Source organism: Bactrocera tryoni, chromosome 2 (assembly GCF_016617805.1).
Source record: "Bactrocera tryoni isolate S06 chromosome 2, CSIRO_BtryS06_freeze2, whole genome shotgun sequence".
Taxonomy (NCBI): domain Eukaryota; kingdom Metazoa; phylum Arthropoda; class Insecta; order Diptera; family Tephritidae; genus Bactrocera; species Bactrocera tryoni.
In genome coordinates, this window is record NC_052500.1 from 69,521,216 (window position 1) to 69,529,773 (window position 8,558).

Genomic DNA, 8,558 nt, shown 5'->3' on the forward strand with positions numbered 1-8,558 from the left:
GCCTACGTACTGACTGCCTAAGCACTGCGAGCATAATAGGCCAACTTGAACAAGTTTGTTTCCTGGTAGCCCTTTAGTGGACAGGCGCAATGATAAGCGTCCATTATGAACTGGTTGGTCGCAGTCACACTGTCTAGCCGCGGTGTACGCACTATAGAATCGCAACTTTTTGCTTATACTTATTTAGCTCTAGAGTTTCCCTAAAGACGTCCCAGTTCGTAGTTTTAGGTACACGAATCGGCTGTCGGTTTTTGACCTTTACCTTCAGTGCAAATTGTATGATGCTGTGATCTCACAGTGGGGGCTGCTGTAGCTGTCTCCTCTTGAAGGTAGGCTGATGCAATGACGAAGTTAGAACATTTCTTGTTCTTCACCTGCACCGGCACTAGATCCTGCCTTAAAAACTTAATAAAAAAAAATGAAATCGTTTCTAATCTCTACACAAGAACGAGGACTGTCGCTAGAGAGATACTAAATTACCATGCTTTTTCTCGAATTGACGCCCCTTATCTGTCCTCTGAAGATCCATGGCTCTTGGATCAAAAGAATACCTCGGTTATTCCATTCGAACCTCCTCGTGATGGGGCTGCCGTAATAATAACTGTGTATTTTAGACCTCAATGCCGGTAAAAATCAAAAAAGTTATGTTTTATATGGAAGTAACTTACTGCTTGAGAAATATGTATACCCATTGAGACTTAGATTTTTCGCATACTAAGGCTTTGGGGAGGGAACTTTAGTCCCGTTTGCATCACAATGGGCCTTCTAAGGCATATGTGCGTCGTAAGACAACCACTCTACCTGACCTAAACTAACTTAAGCTCATGGATAAAGATTACTCTAGTACACCAGGCTACCAGGCAGGCTATTAAGGGATGCTCATTGAACTTTCTGCTTTCAATTTTCCGAATTCCTTCCGCGCTGCACCTTTTATGACGACATATTTGTTCGGTAGGTCGAAGACATTTCCATAACAGCGTAGTTAGAATCAAAAAAACCAGAAGGGAAATCGTTACAAAACTAAAAAAAATGCAAATGGAATGTTGAGCTGCACATAAATAGTCAAATATGTGCTCATTATTAAGAAAAAATCTTGTATACGTGAAAAAAATACCGATTTCCCCTTTCAGACAACACGGGAAAGCTTTTAAAACACCAGTTAGTAAGTGGAGTTTTGTTCTGTTGACGTCTTTCGATGGCTTTAATGTCTGCAGGGACAAGTATGGGAGTATGTAAATTAACAATTTTGTACTTACTGAAGTTAAACTGAAGTGAAAGGAATATAGCTGGCAATAAGTGCATATGTGAGAAAGCTGGAAATTTCAATCAGTGCGCCATAGTTTGAATTTATGGTAAACATGATTGAGTCTTACTGATTTTACAAGAATTTTGCACTCAATCGTTTTTATGATGGTTGAAGCTCTGAGGCGAATGGAAGCTTTATTGTGATGAAAAGCTTTGAATGCAAGCGAAAGCTGTTTGATCAACCGTGTGATAGCTCTATAGTGAAGTTCAATATTCTAAGAGACTACATTATTTGAATTTTCTAGAAGTTTTAGTTACTTGTTTAAAACACTGACTAAAATCTTTAAAGCTAAAATTTAATATAAATTTTGAATCAATTCTTCAACAACCTTCAGTCTAACATATTTACGAGTACAGTAAATATGTGTATATACATATATGTAAATATATACCTGTATATATAACTACGCACTGATACACATTTCATCATTAACTTTTCGTTTTATGATTTGCTTATCGCAGCGTTTTCATTATGCTACGCTTGTACTCGTGCAGACCTTAAGCTAATGTATCGCCATTTGCATGATAATTATCTCTGCTGGCTGAAGTCATAATTAGGCAACTTTTGCTGCATTTCGTATTCACATTTTTTATTATCGTATGCTGTCGTAAATAAGCCAAGGCCCCCCTGCATGTATTACATGTACATATATATGTATTTCTCGGCCTAGACGCGACAACCAGCAAATAGACGCGATAAATGAATAATATTAGTAATAAATCTATCTTAAAATGTTGTCAAGCAAAAATGTTGCAGAGAGATAATTTAAAAGCCTAAAAGTAGACTTTAGTTATTACAAAATAATATTTTTTTGTAATAATTGCATTGTCCTTACAAAAAAAAAATTTTTTTTTGTAATAATTAAACAGCAAAAAAATTATAAAAAATCACTTGCAAAGATCAAAAAGCCGGGGAAATACCTACGAAGCTTTATATTAAAAACCGAAATAATTCAACAATCACAGTCTGACACAATCGTGAAAGGATTAAGATAAAACTTAGTATCTTATTGACTCACTTAACCACACCTTACACTCATTTAGTTTCATTTATACATCTCACATGTCCGAAATTCGTGAGTATTTAGAGCTTGACAAGCTGGCTGACAGGAGTAATGGTTGAAAGTTCTACGAAAAATGCGGCGATTAACAGAAGGTTTCAAGACCGGAGCATATTCTTGTAGAACACCCAGAGGTGATCTAGTGACTGATGCCCAAATCATACTGAAAATATGGAGGGAGTACTTCTCCAGCCTGCTAAATGGCAGTGAAAGCATAACGTCAAGAGGTGGTGAACCCGATTCTTCATTCGATGACGATGGAACAGATGTTCCATTGCCTGACCATGAAGAAGTTCGAATAGCAATTACCCATTTGAAGAACAACAAAGTGCCGGAGGCCGATGGATTGCCGGCCGAGCTATTCTAATACAGCGTGGAAGAACCATCTCTTCGGCTTCATGCCGCTCTGTTTGAATTTGGTATTCCCGAAAATTTAACACGGCTGTTTAAACTGACGTTGAGCAATACCAAAAGTTACGTCACGATCGGGAACGACCACTCCGAATCTTTCTATATCGAAGTAGGTTTCAGACAAGGCGACTCCCACCCTATCATGCGACTTCATCAATCTACTGCTGTAGAAAATAATTCCAGCTGCAAAGCCGAATAGAAAAGATAAAATCTTCTACAAGAGTGTACAACTGCTGGCGTACGCCAATGACATCGTCATTATTGACCATAACAGGCGCGCCTTTAGTTCTGCTTTCTCCAGGTGGACAAAGAAGCGATGCAAATGGGTCTGGTAATCAACGAGGGCAAGACGAAATATCTCCTGTCATCAAACAAACAGTCGACGCATTCGCGACTTGGCTCCCACGTCACTGGTGATAGTCATAACTTCGAAGCCGTAGATAATTTCGTCCATCTTGGAACAAGAATTAACACCAACAACAAAGTAAGCCTTACAATTCAAAGCAGAATATCTCTTGCCATGAGGTGCTATTTCGGTCTGAGTAGGCAATTGAGAAGTAAAGTCCTCTCTTGACGAACAAAGACCAAACTCTACAAGTAATTTATCATCCCCGTCCTGCTATATGGTGCAGAGGCATGTACGAAGTCAATCTGATATTTCAGCATCAAGTTTTCAATAGAAAGGTTCTGGGTAGATGGAACGATGAGCTGTACGAGATATACGACATAATTCAGCGAATTAAGAGACAGCGGCTATGCTGGCTAGGCCATGTCGTCCGAATGGATGAAAGCACTCCAGCTATAAGAGTACTCGACGCAAAATCCGGCGGGTAGTCGAAGAAAGAAGACTTCCACTCTTTTGGACCAGTTGGAAAAGGGCCTGACTACACTGGCGCTGTTGTAAACTCGGCGATAACCTAGTAAGCCAATGAAGAAGAAGAAGCATGATTGGAATACTCAATGGTCTGCAATAAATATTTTCGAACTTCCGATTAAGAAATAAGAAATCCTTATGAAATTCAGAAAAAAACTAATTACAATAACAGTGTGTTCCTTTGCCTCAAATACTCTTTGCGATGTAGTTCAGAGAGCTTAAGCCTAGTAAAGAGATGTTGCGATACGGTACGGTTTTATCAACTCGATAAAAACAACTATCTCTTCCGAGAGTTTTAGGTGTCTAAGGATGTTGTATTTCTAGGTCTCACGTTAGACTCCACCTTACGGTGGAATAAGCATGTGAAAATAACACTATCTAACGCTATAAAAGCACTCATGGCAAGCAGACGCCTATACGGAAGATGTAGGGATGTAAACCAAACATCATGAAATGACGTACTATATACCATGGTCGTGACATATGGGGCGCGAGCTTGTGCATCGAAGGCATAGCAGGCTTCGATAAGTCTTCAACGGACGAAGCTGGAAAAACTTGTCTGCGTCTGCTCCACTGGGGCAATGCGGACTTGTTCAACCACAGCACTTGAAGTCATACTGGAGCTACACCATTGGCTCTTCTTCCAAAAGACGGCGTTACGAAGACGGTTAACTCTAAAAAACAGTTTAAAGTTACCTTTGGCTGTTAGGCGGACTGGTGTGATTTCTTACTTCACCTTCTACTGCTGGACAGCACTATTCAGTGGTAGTACCACTGTGGTACACTGCGGCCCGAAGACACCGTAAGGAACTGAGGTACAAAAGGTAAGCAAAGTTCAAAGATATGATCAACCTCCCACGAGATAAATTCGGTTTCCTTTAAAAAATAAATAAAATTAAAATATAAAAATTTATAAAATTTTAGCTCTAAAATATTTTAAAAATTAGTTGAAGAAAAAATGCTTGATTGATAAGTTAAAAAATGAAACAACAACTAATATTCATTTGTCCTTAAAATTGAATTAATAAACAACTTAAAAATCAATAAAAAAAACGTGAAAAATTAAATGAAGTAAAAAAGATAATAAAAGAACTAAAAACAAAAATAAAAATTAAAAATATAAAATTTATGAAATTGTATTTTGTAATATTTTGAAAATTAATTAGAGGAAAATGTTACCAAAGTAAAAAAAAAATATTCATTTCATGAATTTCTCGTAATTTCAGCCGCGACTTTCCCACACCCGTTTCTAGTCAAGCGTGTGTGGTAGAAAAGCAAAACACTGTTTTCTGATTGCATACAACAAAAATCCCACACAAAATGCTGTACACAAACCAAATATAAATGTAGATATGTATGTGTGTACATCGATGCTACATATCATATCTAAAATATCTGCGTATATCGACAGTCACATGGAGCATATGTGCAGTAGCATGTTATGTTACGGCGCTTTATGTTGCTATTTGCCGAAAATACGCGCACAACAATAAAAACGCTAGCAGCATTAGCAAGCGGATTGTGGCTTATTTCTGGCACATTATGGGCTTTAATGTCGCTGTGTCAATGATACGTGACACTTTTGCGCGCCAAGTTATGCCAGCTATGCGCCACGAGTTCACCAAAAATTAGCCAGAATATTTGTGTAGCGAAAATCACTCATACGACCTGGTGCACGGATGTCAAAACGAAAATCAACTAACGATATATGTGTGTGTGAGCGTGTGTGTTTGTAGTTGTGCAAAGTTAATTGAGAACTTTCTAATGACTGGTAATCGCCGAAAATACAAAAGTCATCATTTTTATTGTTTTTGTTGTGGCAAAAGTTGGGATAAATACATAAAGTGATGAGTTGTGGAATGGCGGTGGCGTATGAGCAACGTGCCGTGGGCAGTTAATTAGTGTTTAAGTCCATGTTGAGTGGTCACACTTAGCTAATGTTGACTACATGGCGTACAAACACATTATATCGAAGCCCTTAATTCGCAGGAAGAATAGGATAAAAGTGAAAACGATTGAACTCATTAATTTGTATTAATTTGTGGGGGAATCCGAATTACTGATTGATAATTTTGGTGGAATTTTATACAAATTTGGGGTTCACTTACCTCAAATATGTAGTATTCATATAGTTTCCTGCAATTTTTCCACATTTTGTTTGGTGCACATGAAAAGTAAAGTAAAATTAATATGTTGCATATCTTTAGGGGTGTCATATAATTATCTAAGTCGCACACCTAATATTTCAATATCAATATGACTATGATGCAATCTTACAAATTTGGCATTTTTAAGGGGTTACATGGATTTCTTAGGGTAAAAACAGTCTTTTTTCATCAATTTTATTAAAAAAATTTAATATTTCGTTCGAATTTTTAATTGTTACAAACATACACTACTAATCAAGAAATTCTGAAATTTTTGGAAAAAAAAAATTTAAAACCCGATCATTGCGATGCCATTTCCAATGGCCCCGTTGGCGGGATAACTGAAAATTGGATTTTTGACAGACATTTTTACAAACGAAAATTTTAGTGAAAATTTCGCGACATTTTTTCAAATAGTTGTAATCGAAAAGAAATCCTTCGTCCAGGTCTTTAAGAATTGTATCTTAAAGAGCTGCGTAATATTAAAAAATAAAATTAAGATTGGTTGAATACACATCGAAAAATCCTGTCAATCGACTTCAAAAACACAGTTTTGTGAAAAACGCGTTTAAAGACGGCTAGGCTTGCCTCGAGCTCACAAGTTCTCAAGGCTGTATCTCTAAAACTATTACTCGGATCAACTTGGAAATTTCGAACAATATTCCAGAGGTGAATTTAATAAGACAATAAAAAAGATTTTAGAAATTAGGTTTTTTGAAACCCAAAAACCCATGTAAACCCTTAAAGCTAAGTAAATAAGTTTTGATAAATTAGTACATCAAAAATTTAAAACCTTTTTCTGTATTAAATATTAACATTATTAAATAAAATATTCATAAATAAGTTTTTGGAGTAAAAATATTTTTATCACTTTCGTAAATATAATTTTATGGTGTTACCACCCATTCGTGGCTAAATTATTTGATTGGGACCAGTTACCATAAAAAATTGTATGTTGACAGTTTTCTTCGATTATCGAATTCCTTCCGACCGGTCAAACTGTCAACAAAGGATATTGTATGAGTGTTAAGCATCGTTTGCGCGAAGCTGTTCCTAAAAAGTGGCTGGAACTATGGGCTGTCAACTTTTGCATTTTTCACCACGATAATGATTTAAGTACAATGATATACTGTCAGCCGAAAGTGAAGGAGTCCGGAAGGTTTTTATGGATTTGACTCCAGCTGATTCATTTAAATTTTGCGTGGAAGCCGATTGGTATCACATTTTTTATGTTCGTGCCAAGTTTAATATTCATATGTCCAAATATTAGCAGTGGAAAAAAAATTAAATAAAAGAGATTGTTTGAAATTATGTGTTTCCAATGAATCATTTCTATGGAATCCTTGAAAATGGATCAGAAGTATTTTGCTTTATCACGAACACAAGTATTTTAGGGGTAGAAAGCATTCAGTGAAGATCGCGAAGTCATCAAAAATCATCCTCATACGAGTCGTCGCCATTGAAAAAGTTAAGAAACAATGGTTGTAAGTCAAGATGCTGCCATCAGAGAGATAATAAAGGATCTCAGAATCTGCTATTGATCGACTTAACACATTTTGGTTAATGTTTTGTAACCAAAGGGCCTAAATATTTTGCAAACGCGATATCGAGTAGAGATCATAAATGGTTGATCATTACTGGTAAGCAGACGTGGGTTTATGACTCCGAAACTAAAAACACCAAAACTCACTGAAGATCATTCCTATCGAGGCTTACAACAAGCTTATGGAAAATAGGATTAAGCGTTGGCATTTTTGGATTGCCTAAAAAAAGTGTATGGTAAAAACGAGACTTGAGTTCAAACACATACTGCCAGCCGGAAGTATAGAAATCGGAAACAGATTTTTAAAGAAAAAACACAGAAACTTCAAATTTAATGAGGAACGTTTGTTAACATTCGAAATAACATTCTTTGGCATTTATTTTTTGAAGATTATCTCTTTCAAATGTTGGCTACGTCTCAGATGGTCCATCCGTTGATTTAAATTTTCGATTACTCGTTCGAGCATTTCGACTGGTAACTGGGGCACAGATTTTAGACTTTTGATATATCCCAACAGAAAAAGTCTAATGTTGTGATTTCATATGATTTTGGTGGCAAATTGACCGGCTCATAACATGAAATTATCTGCTCACCGAAGTGTTCTCTTAATAAATCCATTGATTGATACGATGTGTGAGTTTCAACTTCAGGCATCAAATAGTCGATAATCATGACGCAATCATGGTCGCCATTGACGGTTACGTTCGCACCGGCATAATTTTTGAAGAAATGTGGTCCGATGATTTCTCTTCATGTTGTTCTTCGTCCCAAATGCGGCAATTTTACTTGTTTACATACCCATTGAGCCAGATAGAAGCCTCATCGCCGAATAAAATTTGGGTCGAAAACGTCGGACCTTCTTGGAACTCTTCAAGCGTCCATAGTGCGAAGCGATGTCGCTTGGGAAGGTCGAGCGGCTTCAGTTCAGTTAAGATCTCGACGTAAAATGCGCCGTCGTTCCATACATCAGTCCGCCGAATTGACTGGACCGTCTTCGTGTACACTCTCAGCTACGGTTGCTATATTTTCTTGTTAGACTCAAGTTTTAAAAGTGTCTTCACATTACTTAACTCCTTTCTTACTAAGCGGCTGTTCAAAAAATATTTATTTCTCATAATGCAATAAGTATGACTAAATTATAATTGAATAAATATTGAGTTCGTAACAACCCTAATTTGTCAGACTCCAAACTAATTTTTTTTTCTTTTTTGTTTGCA